Here is a 27,883-nt window from a genome sequence, read left to right on the forward strand (position 1 = left end):
TCCTGCATAACAAGCGCTCTAAAAATATAATTAAAAAATCAAAGCCACTATACTTTTTTTGTTCATTTCACCTCTCAAAAAACACAATAAAAGTGGTCAAAAATCCATATGTATCCCAAATTGATACCAATAAGTCCTGCAGTATGTCACACAAAGAACTAACCCTCACAAAGCTTCTTCAATAGAAAGAGAAAAGGTTGTTGGACTTTGAGTTTAGCAATACAATTTTTTTTTTTTTTTTTTGCAAAAAAAGGTTTTTATTGTGCAAAAGTGTAAAACAAAACCCAAAATATATCCTTTTGTACTGTCATAAATGTAACAACCCACGGGGGAAAAAAATGATATTAATGCTGCATGATTAATGCTGTTATTGCAGAATTTATGTGTTTCTTCTCCCTGTCTCCCAAAAGGAATTACTAAAAGTTATACAATACATTATACATATGCAAAAAATGCTGCCAATACAAACTTCAACTCTCTGTACAAAAAGTCTTCATATGGCTATGGCGAAGGAAAAATAAAAACATTATGGCTTTTGAAAAGTAGAAATGAAAATTTCCAAAAAAGTTGGTGTATCCCTAAGCCCAAAATAGGCTGTGTCACTCAGGCCTTAGTCACACGGGCGTTTTTTCCCACGATTTGCGGATCGCATGATGGATGCGCATCCGCAAATCGCGTGACCGGGGCCGAAAAATCGCCCGAAAAAACTGCTCCTAGCCGCGTTTCATTAGAAACGGGCCGAAGCTGTCCAGCGCATTGAATTCAATGGAGCCGGCAATGCAGCCAGCTCCATTGAAAGCAATGGGCTGCGGGCGATCTCACGATGAATTTCCCCGCCTGCTGAGAGCTGCCTCTGATTGGTCCCTGCGCTGAGCCAATCAGAGGCAGCACTCACTCACCCATTCATGAATTCATGAATGGGTAAGTGAGAGCTGCCTCTGATTGGTGAGGCTGTGACCAATCAGAGGCAGCTCATTCAGCAGGTGGGGATTTTAAATCCCCGGCTGCTGAATACTACTCAGAGCAGTTCAGGAGAACTGTCGGCCGGCCGCGGCTGAACTCCGTCTGCCGGGACCAGGTGAGTATTTTTTTTTTGTTTGTTTTTACACATTTCTGGATGAATTTCAGGGAAGGGCTTATATTTTTAAGCCTTTCCCGAAAATTCATCGTGCGATGGCCGGCAGCCCATTGCTTCAATGGAGCTGGCTGTATTGCTGGCTCCATTGAATTCAATGGGCAAACATAATTCTTCTCTGCCACAGCTGTTACAGCTGTGGCAGAGGAAAATGATTTGTCTATTATATGTTCTCAATGGGGTCGGCGCTGCTGCCGCCAGCCCCATTGAGCGCATATAGAGAAGAGAACAGGAATCGCAGATCTGCGATTTCTGTTCTATAATTTATCGGACGAGCGCATAAAAAGCGCTTATGTGTCCGATACCATTGCAAAGCAATGGTTTTATAAAATCGCCGGACGCATGCGCATGCGCAAATCGCGCAATAAAACGCCCGTCTGACCGAGGCCTCAGAGGTTAAAGGCTATGCAAAATATAACATTTTTAATTCAACTGTATTGTCAAACCAAAGTATATGCATTAACCCAACACATTAGCAACAACAAAACCCATTGTTAAACTATTGAAAGGGCAGATAAACTGTGGCACATAATGTTATGTTAACGTATTTAGAGTCCAGTTAAACTTTGCTTCATCTGTGTATGCACTAACGATGTTGAAAATGGCTGTGGAGAGACCATATTCCTTATTTTAATATCCCTTTAAGATCTGAATCCTAGTTTTAAAATAAAAATAAAACCAACTTTATAATTATATCTTTCTTGTTTTATATATAACACTCTGAGATTTACATCTAATGTAAAATGCACCCTAGCAATCAATTTCTAACATTACCTTTGATGTGTTGCATTTTCATTTCATTTGGAAAATCAAAGAAAGAGAAGAGGCCGCAGAGAAGATGTGCTGGATATGTAGATCATGAGGCTCAGCAAAATGTGTCATTTCTCCTGTGTTTAATCCCTCGGTTCTTGTTTTTACAGTTCACTAATTCTGATACCTCCTGAAGCTTTAACAATCCTCCTTCCAACATATTTTCTAGGATAAACTTCATATTGGGTTGTATTTTAAATTAGGGAATAGTACTTTCATAATGCATATATGTTACATCCCTTAAAATAATATCATAAATTAGGATGTAAGGATTCGGTTCTGTCCTCATATTACAAATGTAATAGTACTTAGTGGTATTGCCTTAAGTAAGTAATCAGATTCCGTCATTTCTCTATGATGACTAACAAAGTGAAATCAAAAACCTTGCTAAATATATCATAGTCCTTTTATATCAGAGAGAGTACTATTCACGAAAAGAGTCACTCCAGTGATTTTTTTCATTCATTGTGTACCTAGACTTCCTGTATAAGTTGGCTAGTATTACCATGTCTAGTTATTCCTTTTCATCAGAAACTTCCCGAGTTCCCTTCTGGTGTGTCCTGTGATCTCAATTATGACTAAGGCCTCGGTCAGACGACCGTTTTTTGCCGCGATTTGCGGATCACATGACGGATGCGCATCCGCAAATCGCGTGGCCGCGGCCAACGATTCGCCGAAAAATCTGCAGCTAGCAGCGTTTTCGGCGAAACAGGCCAGAAACGAGGAATCGCAGATCGCTCCTATCTGCGATCTGCGATTCCTTGTGTTTTATATATGCGCTCAATGGGGCTGGCGGCAGCAGCGCCGACCCCATTGAGAACATATACTACAAAGATCATTCTCCTCTGCCACAGCTGTAACAGCTGTGACAGAGAAGAATTATGTCCGCCCATTGAATTCAATGGAGCCGGCAATACAGCCGGCTCCATTGAAAGCAATGGGCTGCCGGCGAGCACGGGATGAATTTTCGGGAAGGGCTTAAAAATATAAGCCCTTCCCTGAAAATCATACTAAAATGTGTAAAAATAAAAAAATATATATATACTCACCTTGTCCCTGCAGCCGGAGTTCAGCCGCAGCCGGCCGGCAGTTCTCCTGAACTGCTCTGTGTTGTATTCAGCAGCCGGGGATTTAAAATCCCCGCCTGCTGAATGGGCTGCCTCTGATTGGTCACAGCCCTCACCAATCAGAGGCAGCTCTCACTCACCCATTCATGAATTCATGAATGGGTGAGTGAGTGCTGCCTCTGATTGGCTCAGCGCAGGGACCAATCAGGGGCAGCTCTCAGCTGTCATTCAATCAGCATAATTCCTATATGATGGACCCTACTACAGAATCTGTTTAGAGGGGGGCACAGAAATGCTTATCACAATTACTGATGATGATGATTAGAGGCTGTTGTTGCACAGTTATAATGAATATGATAGTTCAGTCTCCTAGCTATATAATTTTGGTCTGTAGCTTATTTAGGTGAATATAGAATACAGTAATTTTGCTGTCTTCCCAGCAGACAGAAATGGTATATTCTCTAGATGTTCATGTAATGATATGCTGATGCATCATGGGATTGATAGCACAGCATAGTGAAATAGAAAGCGAGGGGAAATCTAAGCATCAGACTGGAGGCTGCACTGCATGGATTTGAGTGCATTATATATAGAAGACTTGAAGAGTGAGACAGGCAATCAGGTGAGTGTGCAGAGATGTAAAATGTGGCTTCACTGTAGTGACCCTTTATGTAAAGTGTTGTCAAACTTATTTTTTATTCTTCTAATCATCCCCACTTGCTGCCTATAGTTACTTTGTAATACACTTACAATTCCAGTGCTACTACAGTTCTTCAACATGGCAATGTATCATATGATCTGTGACATCATTTCTTAATGCAAGCCCGATAATGTCCCATTTAAGTCATATGGGCTAGAACACAATAATCCTGTCACTGTTTATGAGATACAACTGGTGGAGTCATATTGTAGGGATGTGTTATCCTGCATCAGGGAGTGTGCTTGCACTGTCCTTGATGTATTCTCCAAGGCTCTATGATAGAGACAGCAGGGCACATACCCCACTAACCTAAGAGCACAGCAGGTTCAAAAACATACTAACATAGTAACATAGTATGCTAGGCTGAAAAAAAAACAAATGTCCATCCAGTTCAGCCTCTCCCCCTCCCCCCCACCGATGTTGATGCAGAGGCAAAAAGGTAAAAATAAACCACAATGAGTGAGAAACCAATTTACCCCATTTCGGGGGAAAAATTCCTTCCTGACTCCATAATGCATCGGAAAAATGTCTCCCCTTAGTTTTGCCTGCTGATCCGTCTGTTCATATGTGCAAGTGAATTATACTCACGTCCTTGACACCACTCGGTCCAATGGTTTTGTTTTAGCAGAGAAGATAGTAGATATATGGAAGCATGGACTTTTGAAGTATAATTCTTGCTTTATTCAATATTCATGCTTAAAATGTCTGGCACATAACAGAAGTACGCGTTTCAGCTTTACAGCCTTGTTCACCTCAATACCATATGTTAATGCCTGCTTTTATAGACCTTTAAAAACAATTAACACCAATTAAAAAGTACCTGATCATTTAACTCCCTTCTATGTGTCCTCCCGTGCTAGTTCTCTTCCATTAGAACATGCACCTGTACTTGCTCTATATTACATACGACCTTTGGATATATAATATTGCTTTGAAAAAAAGCTATTATTCTCAGATTGAAAAATTGCCAAAATACTTTTTTATCTCCCATAATTTCCATATCTTCATTCATTTGTGATTATATGATTTTCTGTTTTAGTCTTCCTCAAGAGTTCTGGTTACACAGTTATTATTATGTTAATACTTTTTAATCCATTTTTTGGAATTTAACTTTTTATTATATTACCAGCTTTTTTGGTTTCATTTTTTAGGTAGCCTTTTGTTTTATTATACCTTCCATAACCGCATGCGGTAATATGTTCCAACCCATCTTTAGCAAGCCTCCATGTCCTGCACAATGTCTATATCCTGTAATGTCATAGTGCTCTAAAATGATGTCTAGTCTTCTCTTAAACTCAACTATCTATTTTGCCATCATAACTTACTCAGAAAGAGGGTTGCACAGTCTCACTGCTTTTACCGTAAGGAACCCCTTTCTCTGCCAGTGATGAAACCTTCTTTCTATTAAATGTAGAGCATGCCCTCTTGATACTGTCACACTCCTGGGTATAAATAGATCATGGGAAAGATCTTTCTATTCTCCACTAATGTATTTATACATAGTTATTTGGTCGCCCCTTAACTGTCTTTTTTCAAGGGTGAATAATCACAATTTTGATAGCCTCTCTTGGAATTCTAGTCCTCCCATTCTATTTATTAATTTAGTTCCCCTTTTTTAAACCCCCTCAAGCACTGCAATATCTGAGCATTGGTTTCCAGAAATGTACACATTCCATGTGAGGCATGACAAGTGCCTTATACTGTATAGTGGAAGAATAATGTTCTTTCCCCTTGCCCTTATACCTCTTTTAATGCACCTCAAGACTTTGTTTCCTTTTGCAGCAGCTGACTGGCATTAATTGCTCCAGTAAGTCCACAGTCAACTATTGCCCCCAAATCTTTTTCCATATCACTACTCCCTGGCAGTGCCCCATTTAGTGTATATTAACAACATCCATTTCTCCTGCGCATGTGCATAACCTTACATTCATAAATGTTAAACTTCATTTGCATTTTTCTACAAAAGCTCCCAGTTTATCTAGGTCCATTTGCAGCTGTTTACTGTCCTCTGTTGTACTAATTATCTTGTAAAATTTCATATAATTTGCAAATATTGATATTTTACTGTGCAGTCCCTCTATCAGGTCATTGATAAATATATCGAACAGAATGGAGCCCAATACTGAACCCTGTGGCACGCCACTAACAATGGTGGCCCAATCAGAGTACAAACCATTTATTACCACCCTCTGATTTCTATGTGTGGAACAGGTTTTTACCCAGCTACACACATTTTCACCCAGACCAAGCTGTCTCATTTTATATATTAACCTAGTGTTACATGTGCTGCTGATACATGTTGTACTACTGTGCTTCCAGCAGCACAGCACTCTCAGGGTTAATGATTGAGCTGGATAGGTGTGGTTCTTCCTGCTAGCCAATCTCCTGGGTCTGTGCTCACATACAAACCCAGCTCCTGGTCAGTCTGAAGCTGGCCTTGTACTGTTTGGATGTATTTGTAACGTGTCCTGTTACCTGTTCTCTGTTCTGTTGAAGTTTGCTGTGTGATCTGTGCCTTGCGGTTCATGTCCGTTTGTTTGTTTATTTTGTGTCAGTTTGGTCAGCTGAGTTTGTTTGCTATGTCTGCGCTAGGTTGGCCCCTAGGGCCCTCTAGTAGATGTGTCTTGCTAGTGTAGGGACTGCAAGATACGAGGGGCCTTGCAGGGGCTTGCAGCTTAAGTTCATTGGCCAATGTATGAACTAACACCTCGCATTTATCTTCAGCATTAGTGTTTGCATTGTGGCTGCTGTATGCTGTGTATCCTGGCTCTGTGTGCCCTGTTGTTCAGTCCCTGTCATGTGGCATGTGAATGCGTCCTGTTCTGGTGCATGGCTCCTAGGATCAGCTAGAGCCCAGATCTGAAGACCGCTGGGCTGCCCCGCTTAGGTAGGGCCTTGCCATCCTCCTGTGTAGAACAGGGTCAGTTTGCATGAAATCCATGTGCGTACCCAGTCCTCTCTTTGGTCACGATCGTGTGGGCCCCGTTCTCAGTCTGCCCACATGATCATAACACCTACGTGGTACAGTGTCAAATGCTTTAGAAAAATCCAGATATGAGATCAATAGACTCTCCAAGATCAAGTCTAGAACTTACTTTGTTGTAGAAGCTGATCAAGTTGGTTTGACATGATTGACCACTCTTGAATCTATGCCATGCCAATGAGTAGTTATACCATTGTTTTGCTTGAGGTATTTCACGATGGCATCTCTCAGAAAGACTTCAACTATTTTTCTAATTATTGAAGTGAGACTTACTGGCCTATAGTTACCGGGCTCTCCTCTTGATCCCTTTTTGTATTTTGGAACCATACTGTCAATGCACTAATCCAATGGTGCCACCCTGTTCTCAATAGAGTCCCTGAATACGTATAACACATAGCGGTCTGTCTATCACATCTCTTAGTTCCCTTAGAACTCTTCGGTGTATTCCATCTGAGTCAGGAGATTTTTCAATTTGAATCCTTTTTAGGTGGCTCTGCACTTCCTCCTGCGTAAAGCAGGGGATATTTAATTGGGGGTTCATTTTATTTCCTTGCATTTCATGTGACATTTCTTTTTCTCTCGTCAATATTCTTCAGAAAAAACTATTTCATAGATCTGCCTTTTAGGGTTTCTCCTGCATTATTTGTTTAAAGGGTCATTGCTTTCAGTGCAAATCTTTTTACCATTTATATAATTAAAAAATAATTTAGGGTTATTTTTACTCTTTGGTATTCAGTCTCTCTGCCTCCTCCTTTGCAGTTTTTGTTTCCTTACATAATTTGTTTTTTTTCCTGTATGTTTTTAGTGCTTCTTTACTGTCTTTTTGTTTTAATAATTTAAAGGCTTTCTTTTTTTACCTATTGCCCCCTTACAGTCTTGTTGAACCACATTGATTTCCTTCTATTTATAGTTATTTTATTTTTGAAGTGTATGAACTGCTTACATGAGGTATTTAGGATGTTTTTGAATTTTTCCTATTTGTTGTCTGTACTGTTATTTTTGAGGACATTGTCCCATTTAATGTTGCTGAAAGTAATTCTAAGCTGTTTTTTTGCTTTACTAAAGTTTAGTTTTTTTGTTGCTCCCTGATAGCTTTCCTATTGAATGACAACTGGAAATTAATTATATTGTTGTCACTACTCCCCAAGTGTCCCTCAACCTGCACCCCCATGATTCTGTCCAGCCTGTTGGTTAGTAATTGATTCAGAATTGCCTTCTCTCTAATTGGCTCCTGTACCAGTAGGCTAAGGTAGGTCTTTAATTGCTCTCAAGAACTTATTGCTCTTGTGAGAGTCACAGTTTTCATCTTCCCATACTATATCCGGATTATTAAAGTCCTCAATAATAATGAGTTTATTGTAGTTTGACACCTCTTCTATTTGCCCTAGTTAAAAGTTTTCAGTTTCTTCTGTTATTTCTGGTGGCCTATAGAAAGCTCCTACCAGGATTTTATTAGTTCTCTTCAATGTATTTCTACCCTTAGAGATTCCACACATTCATCACCTACACCTATATCTTCTTGCAGCCTTAGTATTAAGTAGGGTTTAACATACAGACATACCATTTTCCCTTTCCGGTTTTCCCAGTCCCTTCTGAAGAGGTTGTTACCCTGTAAATTCATTGCCTATTGGCATTTATCTTCAGGCCATGTTTCCGTTATTCCCACTATATCATAGTTTTCTTCAGACATTCTCACTTCAAGCTCACCCACTTTACCGATCAGACTTCTTGCATTTATTGCCATACTGTTATACAGTTGTGGTTATTAATTGTTATTATTATGGTCCTATTAGCTGCTCTTTAAGTTCTAACTGTACTAACTGTACCCCTTCCCTGCTCGACCCCCGTAATCCCAGAAAAAGAATCTGTCTTCACTGTCTTTCCCCCTATTTCTCTTCTTATCCTCCACACAGTCTCTAGTTTAAACACTCCTCCAATCTTTCTCCATCAGCACAGCTGTACTTTTCCCATTGAGATGCAACCAATCCCTATGGTAGAGCCTGTAACCAACAGCAAAAACAGCCACGTTCTCCAGGAACCCAAATCCCTCCTTCCTACACCAACTCTGGATCCACTTGTTTACCTCCCTAATCTCCCTCTGTCTTTCTAGTGTGGCTCGTGGGTAATTCCAGACCAGAAAGGCACATGATAATTCTGGTTACCTTCTGCCTCAAATAAATGTAATAAAAGGAGATCAGCAGTGTAGTGGCAGCAAGAGGGATGAGGTAGATAGAGAACAGCTGATAAACAGCATGCAGTGAAGGATGATCAATGTTTGGAGACATCTTTAGAACGTCACTGAAATTGGGCTGGTAAAATAGGGAAACCAAACAGAAATCTGAGTTAGAAAGTCAGTGCAGACTAGACTTGCAGTGGGCAAAGAAAGGATAAAAATTGGTAATACTGTGCTAAACCAAACACAGGAGTGGGAGGTGGTTAGAAACGTGCACCTGTATATCGGGGCTAATGTATCACTGAGGTAGAACAAGCAGGGGCCAGCACACATGGAAGAATGACCAACATTGGAAGATATCTTCAGAACTGTCAGCTGGCCAAGTGTAACGTTGGCTTCACAGGGGCAAAAGCACCCAACAGTCATCCAAATGACTTCACACAGAAGTGATAGTTGTTCAGTGAATAGAGGTGGAGAACACTGAACACTCTTCCAACTGCCTGGCTCCATTCATCATGAACAGGCAATGATTGAAAGATGAGTGACTGCCTGTTTACACTAAGTGAAAAGTCAGTGAGCTGAAATTAAGCAACTAGCGACTACTCAACAATTTCTTGTATAGTACCCTAAGTGCACAGGACAACTATTACTGAAAATTGTTCTTTTGAGTGATTTTTCAGCTGGTAGTTGTCCTATGTGACAAAACCCTAAGGGTAGAGCCTCACGCACACTACATTGTGCAAAACATGATGATAACTCTAGCCTTAGCATGAAGCTGAGTAATCAAACATGCACCTAAAATGCCAAGGACAATCAATAGCAAACAGCAGATACAGGTATCACAAGTGGTAGTAAACACTGTTTTTTTTTCTACTTTAATGACTAATCTGATGTACTGAAATATGGATTTTGTGTTTTTTTACTCCAACAAACTCTTTAAGAGATATGCATGACTAAGATGTTATCCAATATTTGAGACTAAAAGTAGCTTTTCTAAGTCGTAAATCACTATAAATATAGATAGAATTTAACTTTGATTCTGACACTTGACCGCAAATTAAAATTAATAATTTTACATGGCTACCGAATTAAAATTGTGTTACAGAAGCACGACCTAAAAATGTATTTCTAATAGAACATTCATAATAATGGTTGCATAAATATACAATAAATGTTAAGTTTTGCTAAGATACATGGTACGGAGAGAAAGAAATACGGGAAACTGAAACAAAGTAATGTCTATGGCTCCCTAAACCATCATCTCCATAAAGAGGATTGGAAGATTAGTAAATGACCTAGAAATGGGCAGCCCTCATTATTACTTCTGTACAGTGCTATTTCATTTGTTGAGGTCAATGGGATTCATGGAAGAGTATCAATTTGAAAACCCGTGTTACTGAATAATATTATTAATAATATTACTGAATACTAATATTATATGAATAAACTCATACTCTAATCAAGGTAAACATTAGAGATGAGCGAACGTACTCGTCCGAGCTTGATATTTGTGCGAATATTAGGGTGTTCGGGATGCTCGTTACTCGTAACGAGTACCACGCGGTGTTCCGGTTACTTTCAGTCTCCTCTCTGAGACGTTAGCGCGCTTTTCTGGCCAATTGAAAGACAGGGAAGGCATTACAACTTCCCCCTGTGACGTTCAAGCCCTATACCACCCCCCTGCTGTGAGTGGCTGGGCCGATCAGATGTCACCCGAGTATAAAAGTCGGCCCCTCCCGCGGCTCGCCTCAGATGCCTTGTGACTGAGTTAGCTGAGGGAAAGTGCTGCTGCTGGTGCTGCTGTAGGGAGAGTGTTAGGAGTGAGTGTAGGCTTCAAGAACCCCAACGGTCCTTCTCAGGGCCACATCTATCCGTGTGCAGTACTGTGGAGGGTGCTGTTAGCAGTGTTGCACACATTTATTTTTTTCAAAATCGGCAGTCTGCAGAGCATGGCGCCTTGCAGTAATACTACAGGGACAGAAGTGGTGCTTAGGTAGGGAGAGTGTTAGGAGTGAGTGTAGGCTTCAAGAACCCCAACGGTCCTTCTTAGGGCCACATCTATCCGTGTGCAGTACTGTGCAGGCTGCTGTTAGCAGTGTTGCATATTTTTTTCTTTTCAAAATCGGCTGTCTGCAGAGCATTGCGCCTTGCAGTAATACTACAGGGAGAGAATTGTGTAGGCAGGGCCAGAAGACATATATTATTGATTGAATATAGTCAGTGGGCCCTCCGTTTCCAAAAAAGGGAAAAATTGTATTTGTCCTGCAGTCTTGCGCCAATTTATTTCCTGCCTGGGAAAAGTAACCGCTGTGCTGCACTTCATATAACTGCATTTCTGTGCAACACATATCTTATCTGATTGAATATAGTCAGTGGGCCCTCCGTTTCCCAAAAAGGGAAACATTCTATTTGTCCTGCAGGCTTGCGCCAATTTATTTGCTGCCTGTGAAAAGTAACTGCTCTGCTGCACTTCATATAACTGCATTTCTGTGCAACACATATCTTATCTGATTGAATATAGTCAGTGGGCCCTCCGTTTCCCAAAAAGGGAAACATTCTATTTGTCCTGCAGGCTTGCGCCAATTTATTTGCTGCCTGTGAAAAGTCTCCGCTCTGCTGCACTTCATATAACTGCATTTCTGTGCAACACATATCTTATCTGATTGAATATAGTCAGTGGGCCCTCCGTTTCCCAAAAAGGGAAACATTCTATTTGTCCTGCAGGCTTGCGCCAATTTATTTGCTGCCTGTGAAAAGTAACTGCTCTGCTGCACTTCATATAACTGCATTTCTGTGCAACACATATCTTATCTGATTGAATATAGTCAGTGGGCCCTCCGTTTCCCAAAAAGGGAAACATTCTATTTGTCCTGCAGGCTTGCGCCAATTTATTTGCTGCCTGTGAAAAGTAACTGCTCTGCTGCACTTCATATAACTGCATTTCTGTGCAACACATATCTTATCTGATTGAATATAGTCAGTGGGCCCTCCGTTTCCCAAAAAGGGAAACATTCTATTTGTCCTGCAGGCTTGCGCCAATTTATTTGCTGCCTGGGAAATCACTGTAATACAGCATGCTGAGGGGTAGGGGTAAGCCTAGAGGACGTGGACGTGGCCGAGGACGCGTAGGCCCAAGTGAGGGTGTGGGCACAGGGCGAGCTCCTGATCAAGGCGTATCGCAGCCGACTGCTGCGCGATTAGGAGAGAGGCACGTTTTTGGCGTCCCCACATTCATCGCCCAATTAATGGGTCCACGCGGGAGACCTTTATTAGAAAATGAGCAGTGTGAGCAGGTCCTGTCGTGGATGGCAGAAAGTGCTTTGAGCAAGCTATCATCCACCCACAGTTCTGCGCCGTCCAGTGCTGCAAATCCAAATCCTCTGGCTGCTACTCCTCCTTCCTCCCAGCCTCCTCACTCCACTACAATGACACATGCTCAGGAGCGGGCAGACTCCCAGGAACTATTCTCGGGCCCCTGCTCAGATTGGGCAGCATTGGTTCCTCTCCAAGCAGAGGAGTTTATCGTCACTGATGCCCAACCATTGGAAAGTTCCCGGGGTCCGGGGGATGAGGCTGGGGACTTCCGGCAACTGTCTCAAGACCTTTCAGTGGGTGAGGAGGACGATGACGATGAGACACAGTTGTCTTGCAGTGAGGTAGTAGTAAGGGCAGTAAGTCCGAGGGAGGAGCGCACAGAGGATTCGGAGGAAGAGCAGCAGAACGATGAGGTGACTGACCCCACCTGGTGTGCAACGCCTACACAGGACAGGTCTTCAGAGGGGGAGGCACGGGCAGCAGCAGGGCAGGTTGCAAGAGGCAGTGCGGTGGCCAGGGGTAGAGGCAGGGCCAGACCAAATAATCCACCAACTGTTTCCCAAAGCACACCCTCGCGCCATGCCACCCTGCAGAGGCCGAGGTGCTCTAAGGTCTGGCAGTTTTTCACAGAGACGCCTGACGACCGACGAACAGTGGTGTGCAACCTTTGTCGCGCCAAGATCAGCCGGGGAGCCACCACCAACAGCCTCACCACCACCAGCATGCGCAGACATATGATGCCCAAGCACCCCACAAGGTGGGACGAAGGCCGTTCACCGCCTCCGGTTTGCACCGCTGCCTCTCCCCCTGTGCCCCAACCTGAAACTGAGATCCAACCCCGCTCTGAGGACACAGGCACTACCGTCTCCTGGCCTGCACCCACACCCTCACCTCCGCTGTCCTCGGCCCCATCCACCAATGTCTCGCACCGCACCGTCCAGCCGTCGCTAGCGCAAGTGTTTGAGCGCAAGCGCAAGTACGCCGCCACGCACCCGCACGCTCAAGCGTTAACCGTCCACATAGCCAAATTTATCAGCCTTGAGATGCTGCCGTATAGGGTTGTGGAAACGGAGTCCTTCAAAAGTATGATGGAGGCAGCGGCCCGCGCTACTCAGTTCCCAGTCGCCACTACTTTTCCTGATGTGCCATCCCAGCCCTGCACGACCACGTCTCCCGCAACATTGTACGCGCCCTCACCAACGCTGTTACTGCCAAGGTCCACTTAACAACGGATACGTGGACAAGCACAGGCGGCCAGGGCCACTACATCTCCCTGACGGCACATTGGGTGAATTTAGTGGAGGCTGGGACAGAGTCAGAGCCTGGGACCGCTCACGTCCTACCCACCCCCAGAATTGGGGGCCCCAGCTCGGTGCTGGTATCTGCGGCGGTGTATGCTTCCTCCACTAAAGCACCCTCCTCCTCCTCCTCCGCAACCTCTGTCTCGCAATCAAGATGTGTCAGCAGCAGCAACACGTCGCCAGCAGTCGGTGTCGCGCGGCGTGGCAGCAAAGCGGTGGGTAAGCGTCAGCAGGCCGTGCTGAAACTACTCAGCTTAGGAGATAAGAGGCACACGGCCCACGAACTGCTGCAGGGTCTGACAGAGCAGACCGACCGCTGGCTTGCGCCGCTGAGCCTCCAACCGGGCATGGTCGTGTGTGACAACGGCCGTAACCTGGTGGCGGCTCTGCAGCTCGGCAGCCTCACGCACGTGCCATGCCTGGCCCACATCTTTAATTTGGTGGTTCAGCGCTTTCTGAAAAGCTACCCTTGCTTGTCAGACCTGCTCGTAAAGGTGCGCCGGCTCTGCGCACATTTCCGCAAGTCCCACACGGACGCTGCCACCCTGCGGACACTGCAACATCGGTTTAATCTGCCAGTGCACCGACTGCTGTGCGACGTGCCCACACGGTGGAACTCTACGCTCCACATGTTGGCCAGGCTCTATGAGCAGCGTAGAGCTATAGTGGAATACCAACTCCAACATGGGCGGCGCAGTGGGAATCAGCCTCCTCAATTATTTTCAGAAGAGTGGGCCTGGTTGGCAGACATCTGCCAGGTCCTTCGAAACTTTGAGCAGTCTACCCAGGTGGTGAGCGGCGATGCTGCAATCATTAGCGTCACCATTCCTCTGCTATGCATCTTGAGAAGTTCCCTGCAAACCATAAAGGCAGCCGCTTTGCGCTCGGAAACAGAGCCGGGGGAAGACAGTATGTCGCTGGATAGTCAGAGCACCCTCCTGTCTATATCTCAGCGCGTTCAGGAGGAGGAGGAGGAGCATGAGGAGGATGAGGAGGAGGGGGAAGAGACAGCTTGGCCCACTGCTGACGGTACCCATGCTGCTTGCCTGTCATCATTTCAGCGTGTATGGCCTGAGGAGGAGGAGGAGGAGAAGGAGGAGGAGGATCCTGAAAGTGATCTTCCTAGTGCGGACAGCCATGTGTTGCGTACAGGTACCCTGGCACACATGGCTGACTTCATGTTAGGATGCCTTTCTCGTGACCCTCGCGTTGCACGCATTCTGGCCACTACGGATTACTGGGTGTACACACTGCTCGACCCACGCTATAAGGAGAACCTTCCCACTCTCATTCCCGAAGAGGAAAGGGGTTCGAGAGTGTTGCTATACCACAGGACCCTGGCGGACAAGCTGATGGTAAAATTCCCATCCGACAGCGCTAGTGGCAGAAGGCGCAGTTCCGAGGGCCAGGTAGCAGGGGAGGTGCGGAGATCGAGCAGCATGTACAGCCCAGGCAGTGCAACAGTCTTTAAGGGCCTGGACAGCTTTATGGCTCCCCACCAAGACTGTGTCACCGCTCCCCAGTCAAGGCTGAGTCGGCGGGAGCACTGTAAAAAGATGGTGAGGGAGTACGTAGCCGATCGCACGACCGTCCTCCGTGACGCCTCTGCCACCTACAACTACTGGGTGTCGAAGGTGGACACGTGGCCTGAACTAGCGCTGTATGCCCTGGAGGTGCTTGCTTGTCCTGCGGCTAGCGTCTTGTCGGAGAGGGTGTTTAGTGCGGCTGGGGGAATCATCACAGATAAGCGTACCCGCCTGTCAACCGACAGTGCCGACAGGCTAACACTCATCAAGATGAACAAAGCCTGGATTTCCCCAGACTTCTCTTCTCCACCAGCGGACAGCAGCGATACCTAAGCAATACGTAGGCTGCACCCGCGGATGGAAGCATCGTTCTCTCTCACCATCCAAAACGGGGACATTTCTGCTTTATCAATCTGTGTATAATGTTCCTCCTCCTCCTCCTGCTCCTCCTCCTGAAACCTCACGTAATCACGCTGAACGGGCAATTTTTCTTAGGGCCACAAGGCTCACTCATATAATTTTTCTAAAAAATTTTTATACGTTTCAATGCTCTTAAAAGCGTTGGAAATTTAACTTGAAACAATTTTTCGTTAAACTGGGCTGCCTCCAGGCCTAGTTACCACTTAAGCCACAGTAACCAAAGCGATTAATGGGTTTCACCTGCCATCTTGGTTGGGCATGGCCAATTTTTACTGAGGTACATTAGTACTGTTGGTACACCAATTTTTTTGGGCCCTCACCTACAGTGTAATCATAGCAATTTCTATGTTCTTCGCCTGCACTCATGGTACAGAAAGGTGTGTGGGGTTGGCCTACACTTTAGCTACATAAATGTAACTTGGGCCTTGGCTATACTGCAGCTACTGAAATGGAACTAAGACTGCGCTCCCACTATACTGCTGCTTCGGAATTGTTCCTGGGACCTGTGTAGGCTGCTACTATTACTTAAATGGAACTTAGACTATGCTCCTCCTATACTGCTGCTTCGGAATTGTTACTGGGGCCTGTCTTGAGTGCTACTATTACTGAAATGGAACGAAGACTGCGCTCCCACTATACTGCTGCTTCAGAATTGTTACTGGTGCCTGTCTTGAGTGCTACTATTACTGAAATGGAACGAAGACTGCGCTCCCACTATACTGCTGCTTCGGAATTGTTACTGGGGCCTGTCTTGAGTGCTACTATTACTGAAATGGAACGAAGACTGCACTCCCACTATACTGCTGCTTCGGAATTGTTACTGGGGCCTGTCTTGAGTGCTACTATTACTGAAATGGAACGAAGACTGCACTCCCACTATACTGCTGCTTCGGAATTGTTACTGGGGCCTGTCTTGAGTGCTACTATTACTGAAATGGAACTAATACTGTGCTCCCCCTATAATGCTGCTAGTGATATGTTAGTGGGGCCTGTCCTAATGCTACGGCTGAAATTTTACGAATTATGGGCTCTGCCTATACCGCTGCTAATGGTATGTCTCTGGGGTGTGGAAACAGAGGCTTCCCAAAGACATGATGGCGGCGAAGCCATTTCCCACCAACGCGGTTACTGTTAAGGTGCATATAACCACGGACACGTGGAGAGGACACGTAGTGCCTCAAAAACATCCCCCGCCACGGCCCACTTAATCCTGGCCACATTCCGAAAACCAACAAAATAAAACCGCGCTACTAGGTACGCAGTCACCACCACATTACCACCAACGTGGTTACTCTTAAGGTGCATATAACCACGGACACGTGGAGAGGACACGTAGTGCCTCAAAAACATCCCCCTCCTCCTCCAACAATGAAAACATTCTTGGCAAATGCCTTTGCATTGGTTCGTCTGGTGGCAGTCCAAGAATTTCACCTTTACCGACACAACAAGAGAGCCCCCCCACCATCCCCCCGCCACGGCCCACTTAATCCTGGCCACATTCCGAAAACCAACAAAATAAAACCGCGCTACTAGGTCCGCAGTCACCACCACATTACCACCAACGCGGTTACTGTTAAGGTGCATATAACCACGGACAAGTGGAGAGGACACGTAGTGCCTCAAAAACATCCCCCGCCACGGCCAACTTAATCCTGGCCACATTCCGAAAACCAACAAAATACAACCGCGCTACTAGGTCCGCAGTCACCACCACATTACCACCAACGCGGTTACTGTTAAGGTACATATTACCAGTCTGACTGGGGCATGCAGACACCTTGACAGAATGAATAGTGTGTGGCACATAGGTTCCCCATTGCTATGCCCACGTGTGCAGCTCCTGATGGCAGTGGCACAGGATTATATTTCTCATTGCTTCTGTACAGCATTGTGGGCTATCGCCCCACCACTTTTAAAGAGGGTCGCTGCCTAGCCGTGCCAACCCTCTGCAGTGTGTGCCTGCAGTTCCTCCTCATGGCAGACGCACTTATAAATAGACATGAGGGTGGTGTGGCATGAGGGCAGCTGAAGGCTGCGCAGGGACAGTTTGGTGTGCGCTGTGGACACTGCGTCGTGCAGGGGGGAGGGGGGTTGGGCAGCATGTAACACAGGAGAAGTGGCAGCAGAGTGTCATGCAGGCAGTGATTGTGCTTTGTTGTAGGTAGTGTGGTGCTTAGCTAAGGTATGCCATGCTAATGAGGGCTTTTCAGAAGTAAAAGTTGTTGGGAGGGGGGGCCACTCTTGCCGGTATTATGGCTTAATAGTGGGACCTGGGAACTTGAGATGCAGCCCAACATGTAGCCCCTCGCCTGCTCTATCCGTTGCTGTGTCGTTCCCATCACTTTCTTGAATTGCCCAGATTTTCACACATGGAAACCTTAGCGAGCATCGGTGAAATACAAAAATGCTCGGGTCGCCCATTGACTTGAATGGGGTTCGTTACTCGAAACGAACCCTCGAGCATTGCGAAAATTTCATCCCGAGTAACGAGCACCCGAGCATTTTGGTGCTCGCTCATCTCTAGTAAACATGTTTATTATGTCTGTATATCCATTCTATGAAGCAATTTTCGTTTCATTGCATAAAACACACATTGAAAGGCAAAACAATTAATGCATTTTTGGTAAATTAGCTGTGTGACTATAATATGAATCTCTTATATAATTAAAAAAATAATAAACAAAAGCATGTATATCATTACTTTTTCATAAAGCTCTAATGAATTAAACTTTTCAAATATATTCTATTAGTGGAAAGTGGCATCTGCCTAACTGTCCATTAGTTTTGTACTCTATTTTCCTGGTCTCTTGGCCATAGGTAAATGCTCAAAAATCTTTAGAGGCATTAATTTGTGTAGCATTAAAGGGGTTGTCCCGCGGCAGCAAGTGGGTCTATACTCTTCTGTATGGCCATATTAATGCACTTTGTAATGTACATTGTGCATTAATTATGAGCCATACAGAAGTTATCAAAAGTTTTATACTTACCTGCTCCGTTGCTGGCGTCCTCGTCTCCATGGTGCTGACTAATTTTCGGCCTCCGATGGCCAAATTAGCCGCGCTTGCGCAGTTCGGGTCTTCTGCTGTCTTCAATGGGGCCGCTCGTGCAGAATGCCGGCTCCGTGTAGCTCCGCCCCGTCACGTGCCGATTCCAGCCAATCAGGAGGCTGGAATCGGCAATGGACCGCAGAGCTGCGGTCCAGGGAGGGAGCAGACCCCGGCGGCCATCTTCAGCAGGTAAGTATGAAGACGCCGGACCGCCGGGATTCAGGTAAGCACTCTCCGGTTTGTTTTTTTAACCCCTGCATCCCTTTAAAACAAGGGAGGAGGGGGGGAGATAAAGTGCTGTCTGTCTTTTAGTGGCATTGTCAATATCATGCTGTGATAGGGTAGAAGTTATGAGGCTGAATCATGTTACAGTCTTGTTGCCTTAGCCTATGTGTGGACGCTCACTTGTTATACGATAGCCTTGTGATGCGAGAGTGAGTAAAAACGCATGATAATGAAACCAATGATTTTCAATGGTTTCATTCTCATTTGCGATGTTTTCAATGTAATCTCACATCGCAAAGAAGAATGGGCGATATCACCCAATGTTTTCAATGGGGTCAGCGGCAGCAGCACTAGCACCATTGAAAACATAGGGAGAACATTGCGCTCCCATGACACAGCTGTGACAGCTGTGACAGCTATGGCAGGGGATTCCTTCAACCCCGCGCGGACCTCAGGGATGAAGAAATCCTCTGCCACAGCTGTGACAGCTGTGGCAGAAGCATGTAATGCTATCCCATTTCTTTTAATGGGGCCGGCACTACTGTGGCCCCCTTGAAAGCAGTGGGCTTGCAGTGATGATTTTGGGGGAAGGGCTTGAGATATAATCCCTTCTCTGAAAATCATAGCAGGCTGTAAAATAAAAAGGAGAAAAAAAAGGTTAACTCACCTAGTAGAGTCGTCCGGCTCTTCTCTCCAGCCCTGGCAGTCTTCTTCTCTGTTCTGGAAGCTGGGGATTGAAAAATCCCTGCCTCCAGAAAGCGCTGCCTCTGCTTGGCTGAGCGCTCAGCCAATCAGAGGCAATACTTAGCTGTCATTCAATAATGGCTGAGCACTGCATCTGATTGGCCACAGCGCTCAGCCAATCAAAGCAGCGCTTTCTGGAGGCAGGGATTTTTCAAACGCTGGCTTCCAGAACAGAAAAGAAGACTGCCGGGGCTGGAGAGAAGAGCCGAACTGCTCTGCTAGGTGAGTTAAACATTTTTTTTACTTTATTTTACAGCTTGCTATGATTTTCAGGGAAGGGCTTATATTTCAAGCCCTTCCCCCAAAATCATCGCTGCAAACCCACTGCTTTTAATGGGGCTGCAGCAGTGCCGGCTCAATTGAAAGAAATGACATAGCATCACAGGCTTCTGCCACAGCTGTGTCAGGGGAGCGCAATTGTCACCCTATGTTTTCAATGGTGCTAGCGCTGCTGCCGCTGGCCCCATTGAAAACAATGGACTATATCATCCATTCTTCTTTGCGATGAGAGATTATGTTGAAAACATTGCAAATGAGAATAAAACCATTGAAAATAATTGGTTTCATTGTCATGCATTTTTACTCACTCTCGCATCGCAAGGCTATCGTATAACAAGTGAGTGTCCACCCTGTGTGTGAAATTGATGTGTTGACCATTGGGAAAAACCAGCAGGAAGGATCTGATCTAGAAAAGGAGAATTCATGGAGAGAAAATGTAAACATGTACAGAAAGTATGCACTGGATAGGAAAAAGACTCCAATTATACAGGCTATGCACAGTTTCTGTCTGTACTACATCAACTTTGCTATACATCTACAGCTGACAGTGTGATTTTCTTTTCTTTTGTAACAATAGGCAACTATAGAACTAAATAATGTGCTTATCATAAGGATTAAAATGACTTAACATCACAATTCTTATTAGATTTTATTTTAAAACATATTGCTATGAATGGATTTTGTATTGGGCATGTAGTATACAATATCAATAATTGCATTAGTTTAGTTTCTCATTTCAGCACCCTGGACAGTACCTTTCCAGCATACACTAAGATATACACTCATTAAGGCCTCGTTCGCATGAGTGCTGTTTTGCATGCGCGTAAGTGAACCATTGGTTCACAGCATGGCTATTAGAACCATTGGTTTCCAATGGTGTGTTCACATGTCCGTATTTGCTGGCGTGCAAATTTGTGCACCTCCAAAAGATAGAACATCTGTGCACCGGGAAGGTCTGTGCTGCGCGTAAATATTCCCCGCAGGGAGTCCCCTTGTCACTGAACACTGTAACAGCACTGTCAGAGTGTTCAGTGACAAGGGGACTTCCTGCAGGGATAAAAGAATCCCCTGCCACAGCTGTGGCAACTGTGGCAGCGGATCATGATGTTCTTCCATTGCTTTTAATAGGGCTGCCGCTGTTCTTCCAGTACCTGATGCCCGCATCTGCACCTGCACGCCAAACATCATTATGTCACACACACGCGCAAAAGGCCGGGAGGTCCGGGAAACTTAAAATCACCCTGCTTTCGGCTAATATGTGTAGCCAACAGCAGGGTGATGTCACTTAAGGGCTCTACAATTGTGCTTTAGGGCCTAAACACCTTCAAGCAAAATGTCTGTTCTGAAAGCCACCGGCTGCTCCTTTTGTTTTTGGCCTCATTGAGCATACGAACATAAGATTAGAGCTACAATAGGTATGTTTCTGAAAACAGGACAAACAGGGTATCCATTTTGGGCTGTATGTCCTTGTTTTCATGTGCACTATAGAAAAAAAATATATGTCTTTAAAATGATAAATATGTGCAAAAATATAACATGTTATTTTTTCTCCTCTAAATTGCATTAACTGCTGAAAAAATAACTGTGAGGTCAAAAGACTCATGACAGGGGGCGTGGCCTAACTTGTAGAGGGAACAGATGTGCTGACCCAGGGCTCCTCAGCCAGAAGAGAAAAAATGCTGTCACTGGCATTTCCAAACCCTCAGACGTGCTGTTCATCGCTCATATCATCCTCTTTGCAGGACATAGATTAAGAACAGAGGCTCCACAACTTTTTTGACCGCATCCTAAATTTGAAGCCTAGTGCCGCGAGCAAAGCTGGGGACTCAATTTGTGTGCTGGCTGGAAGATCACAGCATGACGGAGCTCTGGGAGCTTCAAAACACACAGAAGAGTGACCCATCAGGGAAGTGGAGCTCCTCCACACAGAGACCACCTGGAAGCTCAAGTGAGGAGCAGTAAGGGGAGGCTTAAAGTTCTGCTCTGACCCCCTGCATTCCAGGTGTGCTTGTGCAGGGTACATGATGACAGGCCATTCAGCTGCAATGCCAGCTGTGAAGGAGGCCAATACAAGGGCTTAAATAACAGCACCTTTCAAGGGGGCAGAAGCCCTGTAAACTTGGCTGGCTGCCAGAATTGAACTGAAAAGAAGATAGTACTGAGCTGCCATACCTCACTCCCCCCTTCTTTTTTACCCACTCATGTTGCTATCCCCCCAACCTTCCTCACCTTCACTGAACATAAAGCTGGAGTGCAGGAGAAGTTTCCTAGAACTACAAATAAAAATGTATGCTGAGTCACTGGCCATTTGCTAAACCAGAGCACAGATAAACTGAACTGCAATAAGTTACTTCAAGAGTTTAGCTTTATTTTTTTCTGGAACTCTCACACTAGAGTTCCAATTACCTATAAAGGTTCAATTTTTATCAGGACTCTCCCATAAAAGATCTGGCTGGAATACAATTTTTTATCACTTTCTACCCCTGTTGGTAGAGAAACATCTTATTCTGTGACAGAATAAAGAAAGATCAAGGGGAGAGCAGCATCCAGTCACTTGAGATGTGAAAATTTAGTGTATGCATCAGGAGCAAACATCAAGTACATAAAAGCTTCAGCTTGTCACGTGACCAAGAAATGGTGAAGGGAAATAAGGAATTAAGTAATAATCCTCCTGATACATCGAGGAGACTAAAAAAATCAGTTAGACATGCAGGAATTCCCTAAGAAAAAGAATGTTCAATCACCAAACCCTATGTCAGGGTTGCAGCCAGCACAGTCTGGGACACACTGGACTCCAAAACAGTAGCTGAAACTCACGGCAGTCTTTATTTTCAAACACGCAAACAAGAAAATGTCCTTTAAAGTAGCAGAGGTATTGCGCAGGGTCCTCAAGTCCATACACTACACAAATGCAGTTTGCACTATCCAAGTGTTCAGAGGGTTTCTCCTCAGGCTTCAGGGCCTGACCTCCTGGAGCTGCAGTGTTTTATGCTCCTGTAATGAGGTCAGGGCCTACAGCTGCGCTTCCTGAAGACTAGCGTGAAGTTGTGGACTGGAGCGCCACCCTGTCCAGACTAAAAGCCTGGAAGGGAGGTATACTCCATTCGCAACTTGACCCATTAAATACCTACATATCCCCCCCCACCTCTTCTCCAGAACAGAGGGCGGGGTCTTCCTGGTGATCAGGCAATGCACCCTAGACAGGGCATCAGCGTTACCTTGTGACTTGCCTGGTCTATACTCAAGGGTGAACTTGAAGTTCTGAAGTGATAGAAACCACCTTGTCACCCCCGCATTCTTTTCCTTATTTTGCTTCATCCAGGTCAAGGGGGCATGGTCTGACACCAACTTGAACTCTCTCCCCAAGAGATAGTAGTTTAATGTTTCTAGTGCCCATTTTATTGCTAAACATTCACACTCAACAATAGCATAATTCTTCTCCGCAGGAGATAGCTTCCGGCTTAAATACAATACTGTATGTTCTTCCCCATTTATGGACTGGGACAACAATGCACCCCCACCTACACTAGAAGCATCCATCTGCACAATCAACTCTTTTGAGAAGTCAGCCATTATCAACATTGGCCGTCGGCAAAGGGCCAACATTTTTAAATTTGAAAGGCCTGCTCGGCCTCGGCTGTCCATGCCGCCATTACCGACTTCCCCCCTTTTGTCAAGTCCATAAGTGGTGCTGCAATGGAGGCAAAGTTAGGCACAAACCCACAGTAGTACCCGGTCATTCCTAAAAAAGCTCTGACCTGTTTTTATGTTAAAGGTCTAGGCCACGCCTGTATGGCCTCTACCTTGTTGACCTGGGGTTTAATGATGCCATGGCCAATAACATAGCCAAGGTACTTGGCTTCTTCCAGGGCTACTGCACATTTCCCAGAGCTTAAGGTTAAACCTGCTCCTTTTATGGCGTCCATGACTGCCTGTACCTTCCCAAAGTGACTCTCCCAATCGGTACTATAGATTACAACATTGTCTAGGTAAGAGGCTGAATAGTTACAGTGAGGCCTCAAAATCCGATCCATTAACCTTTGGAAGGTAACAGGTGCGCCATGTAACCCAAACGGAGTGTCCTTGTACTAAAACAGGCGCTCGGGTTGAGAAGGCCGTTTTCTCTTTGGCCTTGTCAGTCAGAGGTATTTGCCGGTACCCTTTGGTAAGGTCAAGTGTGGTGATATATCTGGCATTACCAAATCTCTCAATTAATTCATCAACCCTGGGCATGGGATATGCATCAAATTTGGAGATTTCGTTTAACTTCCTGAAATCATTACAAAACCTTCAAGTACTGTCCGGTTTGGGAACTAATACAATGGGGGCTTGACCACTCACTTTTAGATTCCTCTATCACCCCTAGTTCCAGCTTCCGCTTAACCTCGACAGAAACAGCTTCCCTACGGGCTTCTGAAATCCTATACAGTTTTAAGTTTACCTTCTTCCCGGGTTCAGTTACGATATCAAGTTTTATGACGTGTGTACGACCTGGCAGGTCAGAGAATTTGTCTCTGTTTCTCTGCAGGAAATCTTTTGTCTCCTGCCATTGGCATACCGAGAGGGCCTCAACTACCCTAACATTGGGCAGGGAGGGCTGCGACCCACCCCTCCTAATGCTTAAGGTAGCCAAAGCTTCTCTATCCTTTCAAAGTTTTATTAAATTAACGTGGTACACTTGATACGGCTTCCTTTTCCCTGGCTGGTGCACTCAATAGTTTACGTCGCCTACCTTCTCAACAATCTCGTAGGGGCCCTGCCACCTAGCAAGGAATTTACTTCCTACAGTAGGTACCAAGATGAGAACTCGGTCTCCGGGACTAAAAGTTCTCACCCTGGCAGAATGATTGTACACTTTGCTTTGGGCCTCCTGGGCCCTCTTCAAGTGTTCCCTGACAGTGGGAATTACAGTATTAATGTGGTCCTGCATCTGAGCAACGTGTTCTATGACACTCATATAGGGAGTAGACTCGGTCTCCCAGGTTTCTCTGGCTATATCCAACAACCCTCTGGGGTGCCGAACATATAGAAATTCAAATGGCAAGAAGCCTGTGGAAGCCTGTGGTACTTCCCGTATGGCGAACATGAGATAAGGCAACACACGGTCCCAGTCCCGACCATCTTTCTCAACTACCCACTTTAGCATTTGCTTCAGGGTCTTATTGAACCTCTCTACCAACCCATCCATCTGAGGGTGGTATACTGAGGTTCGTATGTGATCAATTTTGAAGAGGCGAGGCAATTCTTTCGTTACTTTGGACATGAACGGGGTCCCCCGGTTCGTGAGGATTTCCTTGGGACGTCCTACTCTGGAGAACATAAGGGACAATTCTCGTGCAATGTTTTTGGCAGTAGGGCTTCTCAAAGGAATTGCCTCAGGGTACCGGGTGGCATAATCTAACACAACCAAAATGTATTGATGTCCTCTAGCCGACTTGACTATAGGACCCACTAAATGCATTCCAATTCTCTCAAAGGGAACCTCTATAATCGGGAGAGGCACTAAGGGACTGCGGAAGTGTGATACAGGAGCGGTGCTCTGACAGGTGGGGCACGATTCACAGTAGTCTTTTATGTCCTTGTACTAGCTGGCCAGAAGAACCTTTGAAGAACTCTATCCTGCGTTTTATCAGCTCCTAAATGTCCCCCTAATACATGATTATGTGCCAAGTCTAGCACCTTGCGCCTGTACGGCTTTGGCACGAGCAACTGTTCCACCATTTTCTCACCTATTTTTGTTACTCTATACATTAAGTTATTATTCATGGCAAAATGGGGGAACCATTGGTACAAACCTGGTTTCTGTAACATACCATTTATTATCACAACATTCTATTTTGCATTAACAAGAGTGAGGTCCCTTGATTGGACTGTCCTAAAGTTCTCAGGTGCATCCTCCAGATCGGACAAATCCTGACCCGAGGGGTAGACTTCCTCTTCAGCATCATCTCCAGCCAAGACCTGTAAAGGAAAAGTTACAATTCCTGGTTCAATGTCCACATTTACGCCGCTCTCCTGAGGAGGTGTAAGATCAGCTGGGTCTGCGCCAGCCTCTCTAGGAGGGGTTGTCATTTTCCTCCACAAGTCCCAGAACACAGGAAAATCATGCCCCAAAATCACACTATGCATTAATCCTTTGACCACACCTACATCGTAGGTCACTGTTCCGACCTGGGTCTCAAAGTTACACTGGGCCATAAGATATACTCTTGTGTCACCGTGTATACGCACCACACTGATATGCTTGCCCGGTATGAAGCCTTCTGCTATCAGGCTAGCATGCACTAGGGTGACCAGGCTACCCGAGTCCAGTAGAGCCTCCACCGAGTGGTGGTTTACCCTTATGCGACACAAGTGTTGCTCAGTCTCCAGTCTCTGGGAGGCGCTGCAAACAGGTCATGCGAACAAGGACTGGCGCCAAGCACAGTCACACTCCATAGGCTCGTTGGTTATGGAACACTGAGCCAACACATGCCCAAGCCCCTGGCACCTCTAGCATTTCAAAGGCCCTGGTTTCCATTGCTTAGAAGACTAATTGGGGCTATCCGGGCTTTTTAACTCCAATGGAGTTCTCTCTGGTGGCCCGACCTCCTTCCCACCAGGAAATTCCGATCCACCTTTACCAAGGTATTGCACCATCAACACTGGCGAAATACTGATTCCTAAAAACCTTTTCTGGAGGTCCTAAGAGCAAAGAACATCCCATACTCTCAGTTTTCCCCATTTGGTCTGGCAATAAATAAAAATGGCCAAAGGATTACAATCAGAGCATCTGAGGACCTGGACAAAGTGTGGCAACAACTGCACATCATTATTCCGTCATGGATGCCCACGCAATATGATGTCACATTCCTCCTCTACCAGAAGGGGAATCTTGGAAAACAATTCAGAATTTCAAATCTCCTTAAAGCAGGAAATATACTACAAAATGCACAAAGCATACATGAGGTGGTCTTTTTATCTTCATTGGCTTTAAACTCAAGAAACAAAAACAAAAAGAAATAGATGATATACTTGCACAGATAGTCTTGGAGCTGAAGGGTAAACTCTCAGTGTTAGAACAACTCAAACGCATGTTGGATAAGAAACATACTAAGGCACATATCTTCTACAAACATAAGATATATGCTTATGGGAATAAAGGGGGCAAATTAATGTCCTCGCTTATAAAACGAACGAGAGAAAAAAAGTTTTGTCAAGGAAATTAGGAAGAAAACAGGGGAAATAACTTCAACTTCTGTTCATATTACACTAAACTCTATAGATCTAGGTCAGGGTGCGACCCAAGAGACTTCAGACAACAAATCTAGGGAAAAGGACAGATTTTTAAATGAACTAAACCTACCCTTGCTAAACTCAGATAAGGCGACAAACCTATTTGCACCCATTAGCCAAGAAGAACATAGTTTGGTGATAGACAGCTTACCAAGTGGCAAGAGCCCATGACCGGAAGGTCTAACAATAAGTTATCACAAAACTCTAGAGCAGATAATACTGCCACATCTAATGCTTACTCTTCATGCTATCTTGAATGGTGATCCTTTTCCAAAGCAGGCAGAAGAAGCATATATTACCCTGATACACAAAGAGGGTAAAGACCCAACCCATTACAGTAAGTACAGACCAATCTCTTTACTAAATTTTAGATGTGAAGATTTGGGCAAAACGTTTGGCACGTAGGATTGGTAAAGTCATCCAGGACCTGATAGTGGACGAACAGGCAGGTTTCGTAAAAGTTAGAGAAGAAAAGGATAAGGCAAAACTCATATGCTATACACTACGCAAAAAAAAAAAAATAATATGCCGTTGGTTTTTCTGGGAGTTGATGCTGTGAAAGCATTTGATAGGGTGGACTGGTCCTTCATGAAAGCAGTGCTGCATAAATGTAACTTAGGGAAAGACTATATATAAACTGTTGCCTTTGCCAATGTTGTTCTCTTTTTAATTTCAAATCACCAACAGGGTCTTATAAAACCTATCAACCTATTGGATCTTTATTAAAGTCTCTTAAACTTCATGGTTAAAGGGGTTGTCTCGCGAAACAAAGTGGGGTTATACACTTCCGTATGGCCATATTAATGCACTTTGTAATATACATCGTGCATTAAATATGAGCCATACAGAAGTTATTCACTTACCTGCTCCGTTGCTAGCGTCC

The sequence above is a fragment of the Eleutherodactylus coqui genome, chromosome 10 (assembly GCF_035609145.1).
Source record: "Eleutherodactylus coqui strain aEleCoq1 chromosome 10, aEleCoq1.hap1, whole genome shotgun sequence".
NCBI lineage: Eukaryota > Metazoa > Chordata > Amphibia > Anura > Eleutherodactylidae > Eleutherodactylus > Eleutherodactylus coqui.